The following is a 21,615-nucleotide window of genomic DNA, read 5'->3' on the forward strand; positions in this document are numbered from 1 at the left end:
ACCTTTCTAAATCAGTCCCATCTACTGGAGCAGCCTTTTAAATATAAGAATGGATAGAGCATGAATCTAGCACTACAGATCACTTAATGGCATTTGTAGCATACTCCAACCAAGCTGCCAGAAAACATTACTTAAGACTACATGAATACAATGTTTGTACATTGGGGCAGAATAAAAGAGATACACTTAAAAACACGGATGTCGCAGCAACAAAAGTTGCTCTCGGTGCAGTACAGTAATCTCTGAGCTTTCAGTCTTTATGTGATTGTGCTCGGCAGCAGATGGAAGAGCACAAGCTTTTTTCACACTCTGCTAATGGCTGTACCTTTGACACACACTTTGGCATCTACCCAACGGACTCCTGCAGCTCTGCTAAGTAAATCTCCCTTTAGGCGGCAGTCACAAATTCAGCATATAAAAGCTAAGCACCCATTGGGATGTTTCATTGGTAATTAAAAGTTGAAAGCTTTGTTTTAAAAGCTTAACAGTTGACAGACACACAGTTCAGTGTGTTGCTCCAGTAGAGTGGTGGAATAAGTGTAATATAAGTGGATAAATATCATCAGTGGAAAACTTCAACATAGCAACGAAGTTTCCAGTCACGCCAAGTCCCCCCCCCCCCCCCCCGATACTATTCACTGATGCATGGCCATTTAAAAGCATAGGACAAATTAAATCATCTCTCACCTAGCAGCGACAGATTGGTGCTTACAGCATGTGACAGCTATGATTGATGCAGTTTGAACCCTCCTATGGTTGTTGTATACAAAGCAACACAAAGGCTCATTTCACTCAGCCTCACCATCTCTCAGGCATCTCTAGCCTTTTTCTTTGCACCAGCTTGCAGTGTAAGACCCTGATCGTTTAGTTTACGTAGCTTGTTTTTACAAAGTATTTTTTTTCTTTAAATCATAAAATACATGTGGCCAAACCTTGTTATTCTTTCAGCGTAATTGAGTTTAAACTGTATGCTTTATACAGACATGTACCTGAAACCGTTGAGTACAGTGATCAGGTATATAAATTAACTAATTGAAGTGTGAAGGTAGACATACACATACGAATATAGATATAATACGACTGTTGACGATACGTTATCCACGTTAATTCATCAAAGCATCAAAGTTACTGAAAATAAAACAAATATTCCCCTGATTGGAGTTTAGCGAGGCACTATAACACATTAATAGAAACACAGCAGTGCAAGGTCAAAGGTCCTTTTCTTTGCCTGGCTCTGTGAGGTAATTATGTCTTTGTGTTTATTACATGCTGACTACTCTGCTTCTGTCTCTGTTTCTCTCATTCTCTCTCTCCCTCCCTTCCTCCTTTCCTCCCTCCCTCTCTTTTCCTCCTCTCCATTCCTCTCTTCTCCCTCCCTCACATTAGGCCTCTCCCTGTGGGTAGAGGTGCCTGAGATGCTGGCTGGGCCATACATCTCTGTCAAAATCTCTATGAATAAATTAACCTTTTAAAGATTAGTGCACCCTAATACCTCAGGGTTTTTACACAGAACAAACACTGAAAAAATGTTTTTTTTTGTTTTTTTTTTCTCTCTCTCTCTCTCTCTCTCTCTCTCTCTTTCCTCCAAAGCCTCACTAAGTTGGTGTTAGCCATGCGTCGAATCCTTTAAAGGTATAGGCGCCCTTTCGGATACATATTCTTGTCGTTCTAAACTGGATTAATATTATAACCCCTGAATACGGTTGACTATGAAATGAATATGTAATTTAGATGATTTATTGTCAAGTTGATGACACGTAGAAGGCAGCAGCAGTGTTCACTGGCTTACCTTTTTGTGCAAATAATGAGCTTCAGCATGAGGCTTCCAATCATTTTATAAACCACAAATTATTTCTCTGATTATCGTAACTTTCATGGAAATGTATTAACCACAGGTAGCGTTTTTCCCTGAAAAATTCGGATTTGTATTATTTCTCCCTGCTTAACATTTACATAAATAAAGGCAAAAAAAAAAAAGAAAGAAAGAAAGAAAGAAAGAAAGAAAGAAAGAAAAAAAAAAGGATTTTATAGGCAATTTAAATGTTTGTGTTATACCGGGTTTGATGTGCTTCCTATGATATATTTCAACACAGCACTAGGAAATTATTTAGGCTTAAGTATGAAGGTAATTCTTGTGGTTTCAGAACTGCTTACAAGGCAGACTTAAACAGATATCATCAGCGACTCGGCTTGCTTATGCTACAACCCGCACCTGGATAACTGCATTGAGAGTATAAATAGTCAGACATATTTAATTGATGATGGAAACATAGAAACATACCTTGAAGAAATTTCTAAAATAGATGAGATTTTATACTCATTTTTTTTTTTGGTCATTTGGGCTGTCCACCTAGGTTTTAAACAAATCAGGATAATTGTGTGGGATAGGTTTTAGGTTAAAATTCCTCCTTGAAAAATAAACTCGTCATGTAGATGGAGAGAATATGACATGTATTGGCTATGTCATTGGTTTTAGGTTACACTCGCAGGATGGATGGGGGGGCGTCTCCTACACTTCCTGACTTTTTGCTCGTGCCAGCGTGTATACAGTAGGTTTTCTCCCTCTCTAAACTTTGTATTTAAAAAAAAAACAGTGTTTCATGCACCCATCTGTGCCCATATTCCTGCATCTCTCCCCATTCCCCCCTCGATGCTCAATCTTTGTTTAAACCCTGACGTTTTAGGTAAGCATTCTCAGGGTTAATTTATATCTGCGAGAGAAGCTACGAGAGCTCAGGAGAAAAGGCCGCTGCGTGAGTCTTGAGACTTATTCTGTGGCTAATTTAGTTTTTAGTGAGGAAGCAGGGTTTTTATTGCCATAAACTTTATAATGCACTCCACCTTTTTGTAGGAGTTTCAGAAATGGATTTTTTTTTTCTAACCACTTTCTAACCATGTGTCTAGAGGCTAAAAGCATAAAGACATTTCAGCTACATTATATTCTATAGTGTGTCCCAAAAGTCTCCATACGTAGGGGAAATGAACACTTTATAGTAAAATGTTTTCCAAAAGTTTATATTATATAGTTTATATTCTTGTGGACCTGAAATGCTTCTCATGGCTGAATCAAGGTTGCAATTACATACACGACACCCGATTTAACACAAGTTCATCATGAGCGAGAGAGCCAACTCTCTGTGTGTTTATAATGAAATGGCAATCATGTAGAGAAGGTTTTATAAATGTATTAAGTTACATTTCGATCAAATAATTTAAGTTCCCCTGTGTATGGAGACCATTGGGACACCTTGTAGATTGTAATAGAAACACACAGTGTTAAAATGTGTTATAATTCTCCTTTTCTGGTACTTTATGATCGTTTTTCATTTGAATCCACACTAGAGGTCAGACAGTTGTAATACATTTAAATAACCAACACTTTGATGTATTGCTTAGGCATATTGCAGTTTAATCTACCTCTATCTGTACCACTTATTGATCTCCCGTAGATACGTTAACACCCACTGAGAAACACTCATCCAAAGAACTGATCCACTCGGTAAAAGCACCGTGACCTTGTTATTCTAAAGAACATTTGAAATCGATATTGTAAAACTGTGTTATTATTAGAATTAGAGTGGTTTGTGTGATTGCACAATGAGTGTGTCTCAAGCCATGGATTTGACCTCATGTCCAGGATCAGTGGAAAACAATGCTATTGGGAAAAATCCACACTCCAGTGTTCACAGTAGGTGGCTCCCTAGCCCATGATATCCTGCAACCATTTGTCTCATGTCCTTTATAGTAAGCTGCTGTTCAGTCACACACACACACACACACACACACACACACACACACACACACACACACACACACACACACACACACACACACACACACACACACACACACATACAGGACCACTGCAGCAACAGCCAACATATGGAAATGCTTGATCTGATATAGTGTCATTTTACATTGCAGAAATAAGTACATGTCTTTTTTTTTCTTTTTCTTTTTTCTTTTTTTTTTTCTATGCTCATTCTTTCTCACTCCCTAACCGGTGGAGTGCGAAATACGATCCGGGCTAACTACTAGTGTTAAAAATAAAAAACAGACATATGTTATTAAACCATTAACCGCATGATAGAGGAAGGAGTATAAGGTATGGATAACAAATAGTGCAAATAATGAGTTTTCTTTCTGACTATACTAAAGTCTGCTGTATAATGTACAGTGTATAATGTTCAAGTTCCTTTTTGTTAAAATACAGTCAATAACAAACATTTTATTTGTATTATATACGGTACATATAATAATGATATTATTTCTATAATAATTAAGGTTTTCATCGTCTCTTTCGTCATATATACTGTATTCTTTTGCAAAATATGATCCAAGGTATATTTATATTCATCTGCAAGCCACCAAACATCCTGTCTTTTCCCACATGCACACTCCACTCCATGCTATTCTACCTCAGTCTTATATTTTCTATAATCTTTCCTACAGCCACCACACTTGGGCACTAGAGCTTTTTCTTTACAAGCTGTGCACTTTTTTTTTACTTTTCTTGTGAGAAAGACACAGGTTGGAGAAAAAGCTGATGTGTGTTACCGTTCTCTGCTTTAAAAAAAAAAAAAAAAAGGCAGCGAGCAGAGTGATTCTGTTCGGGTCAGGTCTACATCCAAAGTGAGATCATTTTAGAAAAGGAGAGCATAGTAAAGGGGGTGCGCTGTTACAATTCTGTCGTTCAAAGAAGCAAAATAACAGTGCCAGCTGTGGTTTCTCTTATGTTTACAGCAAGCTGCTCTACTGTAACACAGGACAAGATGCTTTCTCAGGTTTGCTGGTAAACACTGTGTCTGGCAGAGACAAAGCAGGCTTACTGTCTGCTGTGTATGTGTGTGTGTGTATGTGTGTGTGTGTGTGTGTGTGTGTGTGTGTGTGTGTGTGTGTGTGTGTGTGTGTGTGTGTGTGTGTGTGTGTGTGTGTGTGTGTATGTGTGTGTTTATGTGTGGGCATGCTTTTTTAAAGTTTTGGTGGGGACCAAGGAGTGGAATATCTGACAGTTTTGACCTTGAGGGGACATTTGGTTGATTCGTATATATTCTTTTTTTAAATAACAAAACACTGCACCTTTCTTTATTAAACACACACACACACACACACACACACACACACACACACACACACACACACACACACACACACACACACACACACACACACACACACACACACACACACAAATAAAAAGGTTTCTGTTTGGTTTCTGAGGTAAAGGTTAGAGCTCATAAGGTTAGGCTTAGGCACTCGTTGCTATGTTACTGAAAGGTAGTTAGACGGATAAGACCAATGTGTGTGCATGTGTGTGTGTTTGTATGCATGTGTGTGTGGTCACTGACATCAGAGCTTCTGTGTGGTGCATAAGGAAGCAGAAGTAAACAAAATAACCCATGCGCCACATGAGAAACAGACCAACAAGCCACAGACTGTGCTTCAGGCAGAGAACATGCTGCTCCTTTTCTTTTCTTTTCTTTTCTTGTCTTTTCTTTTCTTGTCTTTTCTTTTCTTTTCTTTTCTTTTCCTTTCTTAAAATAAATCAGATATAAGAAATGATGAATGAGAAATAAAGCACAAGCTGAACAAAGAAAAAGTCTTATTATGCCGTGTGGTTATGTTTTGTTACGTATGTAATGAGCAATGGAACCTGTTGTGCCTGGTTGTGTCCATGGTAAAAAGTAACCCCATGTTTATTCCCGCTTTACTAATCAGACGTTCGTTCAATTGACATTCGGTTTGAAAAGTCCTGACTTTGGATTAATGAAGCGAAAAATTAAATCAGACCGTCAAAACAAATCTATATTTTTGCGGTTCTAACACTTTTTATTTACACTAACTCAGATTAATGGCATAGCACAGCACAGGTCTAAATGATAACCTAGTTTTACATTTACATGCAGTAGGTGACATTGTTCACACCTTATACCAAGTCCACAAGTGATCCAATGTGATTTGTGTCTTTCTTACAGGGTCAAAAACTGAACATGACAAAGATTAGTAGTAGTACAGAGAGACACGGGTTCCTCTAACTGGTATTAGATAGAACTGTCTTTAGTCCAGTATCAAAACCCTAGCTAAACACTCCTCCTTGTCTAGTAAAAGCTGATTCAGAGTGGTTTGCTGTTTCATTGGCTGTTTGTTGTTTCCTGTAAGGCTGTGGTTGAACTGGGCTCTTCTAATCTTGTGTCAGTTGAGACCTCAAACGCCTGTCACCTTCTCTGCAACGCTCTGCTGCCTGTCCCCGATTGGCTGAAGGCAGATTTATTTCTCCCTGTCACAGCCAATCGCGTGGCAGCGCCGCTCAAGGCTCTGTTTAGTTACAGTGACACGCATGCTGATTAGAGGCGGGACATGATGGATGGACCTGGCCCAAGAGTTTTTATCAGCTCATAATGAGCCTGACACTATACAGACACACACATACACTCCGCCTCACACTCAAGGGTCACGTCTCCCACATACACACTTGCACAGGAGGTCAGGAGCTAACAAACAAAGCATCTTTCCCTCCAGAACAAGCCGGCCAAATGAAACGGACCTGCTTTCGGTCATCTGCTTAGATACTCCATCATCATTGCCATCATCATCATCAGCGCTGTCATGCTAAACAGCGCTAACGTTCCCAGTCCTCCTCCTTTGGCAGAAAGTGTGATTGAGTTCCATTTCTGGCTCGAATGAAATAAGGCAACGATGGGAACTTTTGCAGACCCCCTTGATTATGTCAAACCATAAGCAGTATACACTCATTTCCAACCCACAGCAGTGGTTTCTGTCTGCGTCGTATCCACCGTATTTGTGCCAATTCGAAGGGAATGCAGCCTGCGGTGTGTGACAGCTCGGCATGAAGTCATGCTTGAGATTGGACCGTGAGAAGTGTACCATTTCAATCTGCCATGACTCTTGCCTAGAAATCTCTAGAACTCCTGGGCAGTTAAGGTTGCCAGGCCACTTTGCATGGAGTTTGAGGTGGTTTCTTTGTGCATTGACCTTGACATTGATTTTCATCATTGCTCCATAAGTGTACAGTGATGGTTCATGTGCACATTTATATTGACGTTTGTTTTATGAGAAGTTTATTCAACAAAATTGGCTATGGGCTTAGCGTGGCTGATGTGCTTTTTTTTCAGTAACTCAACTCTCGGTCTTAAGCCTTGTGATGTTGTTTTAAGAAGGATCTTTAGACTCAAATATGATAAATGTTTTTTTTTTTAAATAATGTGTCAGCTGGGAGACGAAAATGTTTTGAAATCAAACAACTAGGTACAATATAAGGTATATAAGTAAAGACATTCAAATGGACATATCATTCAAGAGAGTATTTCCTTTGAATTTCAGTCATGGCTCAGAAACCTAAGTAAACTAGAGCTTTGGGGCAGCCTCTAATTACCGTTTTTTCTGCATATACAAAATATGCTGGCCAGCATGATAATGACTCTAAAACTAAAACATTTATAAAGTGTTGCTGGATTTTGAGTAGCAAGGTTAAGAAATGCAACCTTAGAGGCCCGAAGTGCACTTTCTGGCTTCCTCAAGCACTCCCCCATTCCCCCTCTCTCTGTCTGGCTGTCTATGTCTGTCTGTCTGTCTGTCTGTCTGTCTGTCTGTCTGTCTGTCTCTCTCTCTCTCTCTCTCTCTCTCTCTCTCTCTCTCTCTCTCTCTCTCTCTCTCTCTCTCTCTGTGGCCGGCCTTTCTCCTATGTTGGGACTGTCGTGTTACATCATCAGGAGCAGTGGCTCCAAATTGGATGCAGAGAGTGAGAAGTTCAGCACTAGCCTGGGGCTGGGAATATTTTTCCATTTATTTGGGAAGAGAGCGGAGAGAGTTGAGGGGAATGAGGGGGAGAAAAGAAGCATGACATGCAGACAAAGGGGGCGGAACACATTACAGGTTAAGTAATGAGTAATCAACAATGGCTCCTTCTGTGCAGCCTCCTTCCCTCCCCACTCAATCTCTTATGGAAGTGAAGCATGGTAGGATGGCAAGCGCCAAATGCCCCCCCACAATACACACCTCCTGGTGGTAGGGAGAGGCCAGACTTTCGGCTCTTATGGAGCTCAGACGTCCAGCAAAACAAGGTGAAAAGGGCTCGAAGACAATCACCAACACCACTGCTTTCGCTAATACAGTTTTCTTTTCCCCCCTTGCCTTCTCTATTTACTTATTATAATTGTGTCTTGGTTCTTGAGATCCCATTTACAGAGGCACACTTTGCATTCACGTGCATATACACATTTCTCATGTTATTGTAGACTTCCCCCTCCTCCTGCAGCTCATGCAGAAAATGAACTCTTAATATTTTTCACTACACTACATTTCACTACAGGAAATTAAAAAACACATAACAACATCAAGATCTGTGGCACAGCTTCAGCATTTTTACATATTTGTTGTCTATTCTGAGGAACTATTTATTCATTTTTATTCAGTGTTGCTGGTCAATGTAATATAGTGTATTGTACTCTTGTACTAATATAAATGAATGAAATAAAATGAAATAGCTTCATAATTTGTGTGTGTGTGTGTGTGTGTGTGTGTGTGTGTGTGTGTGTGTGTGTGTGTGTGTGTGTGTGTGTGTGTGTGTGTGTGTGTGTGTGTGTGTGTGTGTGTGTGTGTGTGTGAGTGGCTCCTCACACACATGTTTACAGGCAGGTCTCACTAGTAGACACGTATTACCACAATAGCCCAGGCCTGGGGCCGAGTGACCGTGTGTGTGTGTGTGTGTGTGTGTGTGTGTGTGTGTGTGTGTGTGTGTGTGTGTGTGTGTGTGTGTGTGATCTATAACCATGCACTATGTAAAGCCTCAGGGACGCACCAAGAGCTTGTATTACATTTCTCACTCCACACTCACACACAGTCTTAACACACTTATGGTTCTAATCACCTGATCATTCCCAGTATTAACACCCCCACTTGCTATCAATCGCAGTCATGTTCAATCAAATAAAGGTTTCTGAGCTCTTTTTCAACATTGCGACAATTGTGATTTTCATCGCTCTTTATTCTCGCTCTCAAATTAATGTCGGTGTACCGGACGGGACTTTTGTGAATGATTTGGGCTTGGCCACGTTGTTAAAGTGCTATAACTGTAATCTAGAGAGAGTGAAAGTGTTAAGCCGCCATGAAATAGAGGTTGGAGTTTGGGTCTAGGCCCAGTTTGCTTTGTCACTCTGCCAAACCATCTGTACCAAAAGAGAAGCTCAAAGTTTTACAGCGCCTGCAATGCTATTTGAATCCGTCCTAAACTAATGTGGTAAAAAATATAACCCATCACTTTTTAGCTTCTGAGTTCCACTTTTACTTTTACCTACAGATTTAGGGAACCATTTCGCATGAGCGGTTCCAAACCTTCACCCTTGTCGACCTATCAAACGTAAGCCCTTACACTCAGACCAATGAAATACGTTCATCTTGCTAGCTGTAATTGGATTAATGATTCGAGCTAGAAGACTGTGTCTGGTGGTGAAATTGTTGGGAAACGGTATGTGTTAGTGAACGCTAGCCAAAAGGAGACACCTATAGCCTGGTAGTAATGAAAGCTGCAAATAAAAGCCGTTTGACAGTCAGGTCTGTTCCTTCTTTTCTCAAATTCCAATTAAATACAAAGCTGATTCCTCTTAACAGTGTCTGCTTTTTTAATATCACACCAGTCACCACCGAGCAGAAATTTTATGAGTCTGCTTCAGTAACAGGACAGGACTGTTAAAAGTATTTTAGCAATAAAAATCCCATAAAAGATGTGCCAAATTGAATTATACAGAACCCTCGTTAAAGCAATGGGGAATTTGGAAATCGATTGTGTAGTATGGTTTAGCTTTTTTTTAAGCTGAAGGTCTTGTGTAGTTTTAGGTGGTTGAATCTAAACATTTTAACACTAATAAGTAACGTGTAGATACTTTTATAAATTTGTTCAGTATGCTTATTAATGATCTTAGCTTTCAAACGATTAGCAAAAATAGTTTGCAAAAATCTACTTTTTTATCTACTTTTTTATTTGTCTAATTATACAACAAATTCATTGAAAGAACTGCGTGTTACATTTAAAATAATGGAGAATTTGGAATGCACTGGAGCCATTATGTGGTGTGGCATATGGCTCATATTGAGGGTGTCTGAAAAATGCCTAGAAATCATGACTTTGTAATTGGACCATTATTGAAAGTGTTGCAGGTATGTATTGACACACCTTTTTATCCTTTTTTACCTACTCTTTTCCGTTCTTTTAGGTTTAATTCTTCACCCTTGTGACCTGCTTCCTCTCCCCCTTATGTGAGGTTAACATATCCATAATGACCATAAACACCAGCATGGTGCGGGGGATCCAGAGAGCAGCTCACCTTGTTTCGGGACGTGACTCAATTAGTCCTTCATTAGACTTGCTCTGCATTTTTTTGTGATTGCCGAACCAAATTGCTTTCTTATGTGCTATTTTCATTTCTACTGGCTTGCGGAAATGTATCTGATTTGGTGTCAGGGTTCAGAGAGAATGCAGCGTGCTCTCTTGCCGATAAATCTCGGGTGGGTGCCAGAATACGCAAGGCAGTTTTGCACGACTGAAGATCTGAGATTCTAATCTGACTTGAGCTGTTTGTGTAGTGCAAAGATGCATACAAGGGCCAGTCTCATTCTACACTAACAATATTGCAAAAAAAAAGAAAAAGAAAAAAATACACATTCTATAAGCATTTGAGGCTTTTGACATTTGCAGTCCATGTGTTTGCATATAGAGGAGGCAGTATGTCCTTTCATATTCAGGCTTCACGTTGATAGGTGCAGAAAAACAGTCATGTCTCCACCCATTTCAATTCTGTTTCCACATCATGATAACCCACATCCCACTTAATATTGAAGGCCTTCTGTGCAAGTGCAAAAAAGATCGGTGCTCCAATACAAGCACATGTGTAATGTGTCTTGTGCCCCAGGCCATATTTTCTCAGGGTGATGGTGTCCTTTTAATTCCCCCTCCTCTTTCCCTCTCTCTGTTTTGATTTCTACTTAAAGTTTGATGTCCATGCCCTCCCTCTGGGGCAACATTAGCTTGTATGCTAATAGGCCTATGCATATTCTATTAGCACTGTCAGGGCAGGATGAGGGACATATGTGGTAAGAGCTGCTTTGGGGGCAATAAACCCAGCAAGGGGATTCTGGCTGTTCTTGTGCCATCAGTCATTTTCTTCCTCTGAGTGGCTTGGACTTATAGGCCTTAACAATCTCTCCATTTAGAGCTTGACTTTAACGGCTGCTATTTCAGTTCACTAGAAGGATGTGTATGTGTAAATCAGTAGGAGAGATAAGAAACTTAAACAGAAAATGGAACGCATATGTAGTATTTTAGACTAAATGTTTACAGGCGTATTGGAGAGGGAGAAAGAGAAGGTTCAGTTTACTTATGTAATAAATTTCTTTGACAGATACGCTGTTCTTGTAATTCGAAGACTGGGTATTTTATTTTTATTTAGTCTCATTTTGCTGTAATTGGACTGGAAGGAAGATAAGATCATATGCAGATCCTTAGATTTACTGCTGAAAATGTGTCTCTTGTGAAATGTCATACTTTGAAAATTGTCTTTAATCAATTAAACCCTGATTGAACATTTCTGATTAAAATTCATGGTCATGGTTAAAGTTAGGGTGAGAAGGATTTAGCAGTTATCATTTAAATTCCTCTGCTTTTATATAAGGTTGGATTGGTTTATTTCTGCTAAATATTGTTAGTTCAGAAACTTTTTTTTTTTTTTCAAAGTTGACCGAATCTGCCATTTTTGGCCAGATACGTACAGCAATGATAGAGTACAATGTAAATGATTAATCGAGTACTGAGATATCAACAATATAAAATTGGTTAAAAATGTTTAAAAAGGCCAAAATCTGTCTTCACTTTTTAGCAGCGATTTTTTTTCCCCTCCTTTCTGCAGCTAACCAATAAAGTCGTGCACAAAATTGGAAAAGTCTGTTGGATGAAAAGTGGGCTGCTCATTTAAGATGTTGAATTAAAATGATCTGAGATGAAGTCCACACTGTGACAGAGCCAACTCAAGCTACTTTTCAGACCCTTAGCGTAGAGCTTGGGGACAACGTTCTTGCTAATCTGAGATGCTATAAAAACAGTCATCCAACGATATGAGTGATTGGGGTTGATTTTTTTTACATAACATGCGCAAAGAAATGTTCTACACTGTTGGAAATATTTATACTGAGGTGCTTTTTGGCCTCTCACTGCGACATTACAATTCTCTACACCAGCTTGTAATGAAAATGGAAACCACACTGAAGATAACACAACCACCAAAATATTCACCATAAAAGAAAAGAAAATTCTGTTTATTCCTAAAACAGATGAACCTTCTATAAAAATGTGGAAGCGATTACTTTAAGGGTCGTCTTTTAGAGTAATTCCCCAACGAAACTCTCCGGCCCTGTATTTATGAAGCCCATTGCGAAGGACTCTAATGAGGCAATTAAGCAAAGGGTTGGACGACTTTGATCTAAATGTGGTGATTTTTACCAAAACATCTCATCATGATAGATACTCATAACTCAGGGCCCTTAATTGTGCTTAATTTGTTTGGAATAGGAATGTGTTTTCAATTAGACACTGCATTCTCCCAGCATGTTTAAAGGAGTCTGTCAGAGAAAATTAAGAACTAGTTTGCTTTGGAAGTGACTGTTTTTTATCACGAGGAGGAGTTCCTTGAACAGAAGGAAGAGGATAATTAGATTCCAAAGAGCGGTCAGGGGAGGTGGAAATAGACAGAAAGAGAGACGGGAGGACAAAGAACAAAAATGAAACAAATTTATCTGTGGCAAGGGCAGTCATTAGAAGCAGGGGATAGTTAGTGCCATTGATGTGACTGACTTTTAATGGTCATAGGGAACACCTGATACTGGTACTGCATTATAATATAATGGATACAAGATGCAGAATGTATTTTAAAAAAAAACTTATATATATATATATATATATATATATATATATATATATATATATATATATATATATATATATATATATATATAGTGACAATAAAGTTTAATGTAAAGTTATATATTTAAACTTACAGTATATATTATATACAGTAAGTTTAAATATATAAGTTTACATTAAACTTTATTGTCATTGTGTAAAGTACATTTACAAAGTCAGTGGAATTGTATAGCGTCTATACAAATGTATCAGGTGTGATTGGATTGGTGTGTACTTAGATATTAAATCCTATTTATTTATTTGTTTGTTTGTTTGTTTGTTTGTTTGTTTGTTTGTTTATTTATTTAATTTGTTTGTTTGTTTGTTTGTTTGTTTATGTACTTATTTGTTTATTTACATATGTATTCTGTCTTATTTTGTCTGCACTGATTTACATAGTAGACTCCAGTATCAATGTGTGTTTATGACATCAAATCAGACACACAGTCTCTCTCACCCTCTCTCTCTCTCTCTCTCTCTCTCTCTCTCTCTCTCTCTCTCTCTCTCTCTCTCTCTCTCTCTCTCTCTCTCTCTGTCTTTCACTTCACACTTCATTAGCTGTGTCTTCTTTTATCTGTTCACTGTCAGTGTGTCAATGATAATCTGTCAGATCACACACACACACACACACACACACACACACACACACACACACACACACACACACACACACACACACACACACACACACACACACACACACACACACACACACACACACAAACATTACCAAGCAGAGGAGCCCTAAAAGTTTAATGCACTGAGAGAGTTACTGTACTGGTAATTGATTCAAAGCAGATGCTGACATCAGTGTTTTCACTCTAGCTGACATGAGAGTTGACATGACATGGGGAATCCCTCTAACTCAGATCATGTTACTGCTAGTGAACCTTTCGGTGTATATACACATTGTGGAAGATATTGTACAGAGAAGTAAGGTGGACTACACCTGCTACATGTGCACATATCAGGTCATTTACCGTAACATCCTTGTGGCTACTTTAAGAGCTCTGTAATAATGAGTGTGTATTAAATACATCAACATAATTGTTGATATAAATATAATTCATTCAGTCACTGAACTAGATGCGTTATGAGACATTTTATCGTATCGTATCATTCGATACAAGGTTCTGGATTCAATACATCTATGTGAACAATATAACTCAACAGACTGCATTATGAAGTAAGCAATTCTTCATGAAAAACAACTTATATACTGCAAGGTATAATTCACGCTGAAACTTTATTTTTCTCTATTTTGACTCAGGAATGGATGCAGAGATGTTAAATAAATAATATTTAAAACAAGTTTGAAGGTCTGTTTATTTATTTATTTATTTATTTATTTATTTATTTATTTATTTATTTATTTATATGTTTGTTTGTTTGATTATTTGTTTTAAAAGCCTTACATTCCCACATATTTACATCTTTTGCAGCATTATTATTATAGTATGTAACTGACAGCTGAATATACTAGACATTATTGCCATGGTTTAGACTGAATCTCTCATTATATGCAGTGCTTCATATGCAAATGGAAAAATAAATCTTTTTGTTATTCCTAAATATAAATAGCTCCAACTGACTGAGCGACTGATCGATTAATTACTATAGTTGAAAGAAGCATGTTTACGAGTTGCTTAGATAATCTGTAGAGTAGGTGGTGTTACACATGCATGCTACATTTAGCCTGAATTCATACCCATTTATACTTTATCCATTTAAACATTTATCATCAACAATTTCACATATGTTACACAGTGGACTGTTTATATGTATGGACTACTAACAGTTTACAGTATAGTCCTGGATGTGGGATGTTCCTTTTTTTAATTATAACTTTTTTATTTAATTATTTTAGTTTTTTAATTATAACATATTGCATATAGCTGCTGAGAGGTGAGTTAGACAATCAGTGTTGTGTCATGTAGCGTTGCGTTCTTGGATTGTGAAGTATTGTGATTACTTTTCTGATGGAATGGGTGATGGTATCAGGGAACATCAGACATGAGAGGGTTGAACTAACATTTAAACAAGGAATTTAATCCGATTAATACGAATGTATCGAAATATAAATAGCTATAACACCAGAGGTTTTAATAACATCATAGATTTCACTTATCCCCTTAATCAATTTCACAAACGATTCATATGCAATGTTTAGTATGCATGTTTTTTAACAACAGTCTAAATAAATCTAAATTTTGTTAAAAAAAATATATATATTATTTAAATTTTAATATTGTGGGTTTTTTTTTAAAGAAGGGGATTAACTGTGACACAATGAAATTGCAAAGGAAAACACATATTAATATGTCTGCCTTGGAATCTAGGCACCCCAAAGCTATTAAGCTATTTCTGCTCTCCTTTTTTTGCTTTGTTCTAGGGAAATCATGCCAAAAGACTTAATTAGGCTGAATAATAGCCAAGCATGTGCAGCCTGTAATCCCCTGCACCGAAGGCGTGTGTTAATGGTTTCCTTGTCATTCACTGAAGTTATAAGAAAACATGTTTCCTTTCAGCCTCCTGAAACATGTTCTCTGCATGCTGTCTGGGCTGAGTGCCCTGCATTTCTTCCCCCCCCCACTTTCGTTCTTCTTGATCTTAGTTTCTTTTGTGTTCCCCATCTCTCTCTTTCTCTCTGTTTCTCTTTATTTCTCTTTTTCTGACCCTTCCTGCAGGTTTGATTCATCTGAAGGGAATTATGATGAATCTGGTTGGGTTGGCAGAAAAGTCTGCCTTCCCGTCCACAAACGAGAGAACAAATTACTCACTTCCCTTCTTCATATTAAGCACACTTTTTCTCCTTTTCAGGTGGTGTCCAAGACCTTGTTGTTTTTGCTTTTTGCAAGTACTGAAAGACTTAAAAATATTCATGAACCTTTGACCGTGACTCGCTTACCCTCCAAACACGAATAACTGAAGCATGTGTTTACCTTATGCAGAAAGCAAATAGTGTTTTCTAATATTTCATATGCAGTACAAATTGAATATTCATGAATCCTTTATACATAATGTATCATGTGGTATTTCACCTTACTGTAATGGTAAACAAGGTCACAAGCACATGCTTGTATGTTAATTCTATAACGATTTCACACTCACGTTGAAATGCATGTGTGTGTGTGTGTGTGTCATACAAAATAAATAAATAAATAAATAATAATAATAATAAAAAAACCCTTCATTTTTGTAAACTCTGACTAACTAAACATTCAGATCAAATGAAATCACCTACCATTAGAGCATCTTAAAACCATCAGAGCATAAACCAAAAACAATTATTAATGTATGACAAAAGATGCCTTTTTTACAAAATATGCAACCTTGCAAAAAATAAAATATATAAATATTAAGCATATGCCTCTGGCATTTCTGACTGTTATACAGGAGCCCTGATCAGAATAATCAGGATGAATAATCGTAAGATGCAAGAGATAAAATTATTTCAATACAAGCAGCTTCTCTTTAACTTTTTAACTTTTGGTGCGGTCACGATAGATAATGAACTGTGTGAAAGCAAATAAAAAAATGTATTAGATGTAAATCAATGTCTAAAAATATAAATCATTTAACCTAGAAATTGATAAATACTTAATACGATAATAGATAAGTAAGGAACTGTAGAATAGGGGAGTGATAGATTATCCAGATTTATTTACAGAAGAGGAAAGACACACTCACACAGCTTATGACCTAGTTCACAGAAAAATCACATGAAATGCAAGAATTACATACAGAATTACCAAAATGGCTGAACTAGAAAGAAACACACATTAACTGACCCAAATTACATGGCTGTTATATTCTTAGTAGCGCATTTTCTGAACTTTTGTGGTCTCCAAGAAATACCCAGGTATTTGTTTTGGAATGTACATTTACATATTATACGTATGCACAGTGTATCATGTTGCTGGCAGTCTCATCTGATGGAACACTACATCCAAAAATACGCTTACCCAGGCACCGAATGCATTCTTACTGATGATTTACATTTTTATTTACGGCTTTTGGCAGGTAGCCTTATCCAGTGAGACTTACATTTATCTAATTTTTTATACTACTAAGCAGATGAGGGACCGAGAGCTCAGCAGTGTCCATTTGCTAGTCCAAGGATTTGAACCCACAACCTCCTGATCTTAACCACAACTATTTCCCACAATGCAGGTTTAAATGATGTTTAAGTGAGAACTTCGTATCACGTATAGTGTACACTCATAACTGTTTTACTTTGAGCCTTAGAACAATCTAAGGGTGGAAGCATAATGACTGGTTGATACCTTTCCCTTAGTAATGGGACACATAGGTCAAAGCATCCCACTAAGAAGCTTGAGAAAGGGCTTCCTAACACCAAAACCTACTGATGTTTAGTAGGCACTCTGCTTGCCAAATGGATTCTGGCAGGTTGCTCTATGTGGTGGCAGGTCTTGTTGAAGGTTGGTCTTGCTGTAATTAATAGACTTGGGGGAAAAAATGGGTTATCAGCCTGTAGCTGGACTCCATATACTACACACAGAGACATGTCCTCATTTCAGCAGGAGGGGCACAGACTCTAGCTTTCTGGAGAAGTAGTATTTCTCTAACCATAGGGTCTGCTTGGGAGCAGTTCCCCATCTGGTACGGAGATCTGTTGGTCTGCTCAGACATATCAGTATCAAGGTGAAACACTGTTGGACTTCTCCTGTTTAAAATTACACTGGTTCACTGGGTACTGGAGGTCATCACAAGTGCCTCTAGACAGGCTGGATTTCTGGCCACAATTGTGACAGGCCAGTCTATGAGGAGTGTTTCCTCCTGGTAGGCATTGCATCAAGGTTTGCCACTCCAGGAAGTCTCACTGCTACTATCACCATTTACTTTTTCCAACTTCCACCATGAATGTTATGTATGCAGTTGTGGCTCTCTGAACCTTGGCTAACTGTAAGAGTTTGTCATTTAGTTTCAGTTGTTATTCAGTAGCTGCGTTTATTCCAAATACTATATCACTTTGTTGGAAGGAAATGTAATGATTGTGCATGTACGCATGACATCCAGATGATTCTCACTACTCTTGCTGTCACTTATAGGATCTGTGGTTATTGTTAAATATTGTTAATGTTATTCTGTTAAGCTAATTTTGATATTCATTCCTTCATTCATTTTCTACAGCTTTATCCGAACTTATCGGGTCACGGGGAGCCTGTGTCTATCTCAGGCCTCATCGGGCATCAAGGCAGGATACACCCTGGACGGAGTGCCAGCCCATCACAGGGCACACACACACACACTCTCATTCACTCACACACTACGGACAATTTTTCCAGAAATGCCAATTAACCTACCATGCATGTCTTTGGACCAGGGGGAGGAAACCGGAGTACCCAGAGGAAACCCCCGAGGCACGGGGAGAACATGCAAACTCCACACACACACAGGGCGGAGGCGGGAATCGAACCCCCAACTCTGGAGGTGTGAGCCGAACATGCTAACCACTAAGCCACCGTGCCCCCTTAATTTTTATATAACTGCAGAGAAATGATATATTAACTATATCCATTTCAGTCAACATGAAATATTATAATCCTTCCAGGGCACATGTACATTTTAAAGCATTTCCTGTTTTTTTTGAGACAGTCATGTGCAACCACCAGAAACACTGAAAAACTTCACTACCTAACCTTTGGAAATTACTTATATCAATCAGATTTTTATAAAAACGTGTTTTCGTTAAAAAAATGTATGTATCAAGAAAAAAATGCTGGTTTCCTGATAAAAATTCTTTAATGAGTTCTTTACATTCTGATAAGCATCCATGCAGAAGCTTAGCCTAGATCCTACTTTGTTGCTACATTTAACGTTAAAATGAAATGCTAACTACTAGAGAGGAGAAAAAAGTAATCAACGGGCTAGCTATGACATTACAAACAGCACAGCAGGCAAAGCAGAGCTAAGAGCTAAGAGCCATTTCCGCCTTGTGCCCAATGTTTATCTGTTTGATGTGCGTGACGCCTTTTTTCCCGCCGGGAATTAATGTTGCGGAACGTTCCTACCATGTACATGTCTTTTTCATCTGCTCGGTGGGGGAAAAAAGTGACACTGGAGGTGACAGTTCAATTTGTGGAGAATGTATGATGGCTATCAGCGGTGCGCCTAGTGTGTTGATTTCTGTTTGTGGCTGCCAGTGGAGTTGTGGCGGTGCGAGGAGCCTGGGAGCCAGTCTTCTCATCTCCGTTTGGACAGCTATAGCACTGTCAGCGCTTCGGCTTTTCACGCAAATTATCCATGCATTTCCCTTCCTCTATATAAAGGGCACAGTGATCTATAGCTTCAATTTCCCCACTCGCGCTGTTCTAAGGATTGATCTCTCTCCATAAATGATGATGATTATTATTTTTGCTTTACGCCGTCTTGTCACCTTTATTAGCTCCTAATGTGCTAATGATGAGCTCTCCTATTCTCTCTCTCTCTCTCTCTCTCTCTCTCTCTCTCTCTCTCTCTCTCTCTCTCTCTCTCTCTCTCTCTCTCTCTTTTTTCTTATTCTATTTCTCCTGCACTGTTGTACTCCTTTTATTCCTTTGCTTTTGTTTTATTCTTTGTCATTGTCATTTGGCCCTGTGTCATTCCATCTCATTTTATATCACTGCTGCTCTCACTAACACATATATCATTGCCTTGCTGTTAACTCTGAAACTAATGGAACTCCAAATGTGCCTTAATGAAACATATTGCTGTAATTGTATCTTTGTTATTTGTCCTGATCATGTGGAGGTTATGGCCACTCCACTGCTGTTTCTGCACCATCTAACTCTCTTCTTCCTCCTTACCAACAGAGATAATTAGAACGTACACCAGAGCAGTGATTTTTGAAGCTTTATTTGTTTTGTTTTTTCTTGTATGTCTTCAAGCACCTTCCCTGTACTAGGAACTCGGATGTGATCTAGCCTGGTTTCGTTCATGATATCTCGATTACGTGGCTCAGTTTAATTAAAAAAAAATAAAAATATCACTAGGAACCTTCTGTGGCTAATGTAGTGAATAAATACCTATTCGTTAATAGCCTTGAGCTGAGGCCAATAGCAAATTTATCCGGTAAATGTAATTGTAAATAATGAAACAAATATTTTTCTCGATAGATCCATTCTACTTTCTATTAAATCCAGCCATATTTGTTCCTGTCATTTGTACCTCAATAATGTCACCTCTTTCACGTCACTTAATTTCAAATATTTAAAACCTGCCATATCATGCAGTCTTCCCCATGTTTCCCCACTCATTCCAGTTTTCCTTTTAAATTGTGTGTACACAGATGAGAATGGCAGTAAATTGCAGCCACTGTGACAGTATCTTATTGTATAAATCATGGCTGTTTAATATGAACACAGCAACATATAAACAAAGGACAAACATTAGAGCCACAGTCCACCAGCAGCTATGTGTTTTGCCAGCAGTATCTCCCACATCACAGGACTATGCACTACAGTCTGAAGGGAAGGACACTTTTTGGGAAAGTTACACCCATTAAAAAAAAAAACTACTTAAAGGACATGCAAGTAGATGATACAAATGGCATCGGTATATTTTAAAGTAATCCTAATAGCTATTGTATTGATGTTTTTGTATCCTGGTTATTTATTATTCTACAGATCTCCAGTCTTAAATGAATTAAATTACTGTATCAAACATTAATGTGCACAAATAAACAGTTCTAATTAAACCCACTCATACTCTAGAGGAATTCTAAATCTGTGTGTGTGTGTGTGTGTGTGTGTGTGTGTGTGTGTGTGTGTGTGTGTGTGTGTGTGTGTGTGTGTGTGTTCTAGACTGTAAGGCAGAGTAATAGAGGGGCTTCTAACGGTAGACCACTTCCGTTATCATCAGCAGAGGCTCTTTAAAACCCAAACTCAGCGATCTCACATTGCCCTCCAAACTGCAGGCCCAGCAACCCTGCATTAATGGATAGAGGAGAGAGAGAGAGAAAAAAAACGACTGAGAGTAAGAGAAAATTATATTCAGCAGATTTTTACCAAAACATTTTCTCTACCTGAGCCCTGTCAAAACAGCCAGGGTCAGATCCTGATGGTCCAACATTTGAATCTATAAGCAGGGGAGCAACGAAGAGAGCGTGTGGCCTAAACAAAGCTGCGGTTAATATTTAACAAGAAAATAATGGAAAAACAAAGTTCAAAAAAGGAGAGACCAGCATGTCTTTTTTTTTTTTATAAAAAGAAGCCAGTTTAAATAATATATCAGTGTCCTATGTTTTACATTAGGTATGATATCGTGAATAGTAAAATATTTAAAATATGTAGAGAACAACACAGTACATGGATGGAATGGAGCTGTTGACCGAATCAAGTGTGAACATAACAGTACAACCTTTTATTTTTTCTCTCTTCTAAAATCGTCTCCCAGAACTGAAATTGTGTTTTATCTTCCTTTTACCTTCCATTTTGTTTTACATAACATCTGAGATATTTGAATGAACTTGAATATTTATAAATGATCACTTTGATGCATATACTGTAGATTTCAACAGAAGACATGCAAATGGGTGCATCTGCAAAAAAACAAAACAAAAAAAAACTCCACCTAACCTATGAAACATCTTTATATATTTACTTAAAATTTGAGTGTATTCCGAAATTGAATCCAATGGCTGTGAT

The sequence above is a fragment of the Tachysurus fulvidraco genome, chromosome 14 (genome assembly GCF_022655615.1).
Source record: "Tachysurus fulvidraco isolate hzauxx_2018 chromosome 14, HZAU_PFXX_2.0, whole genome shotgun sequence".
Taxonomy (NCBI): domain Eukaryota; kingdom Metazoa; phylum Chordata; class Actinopteri; order Siluriformes; family Bagridae; genus Tachysurus; species Tachysurus fulvidraco.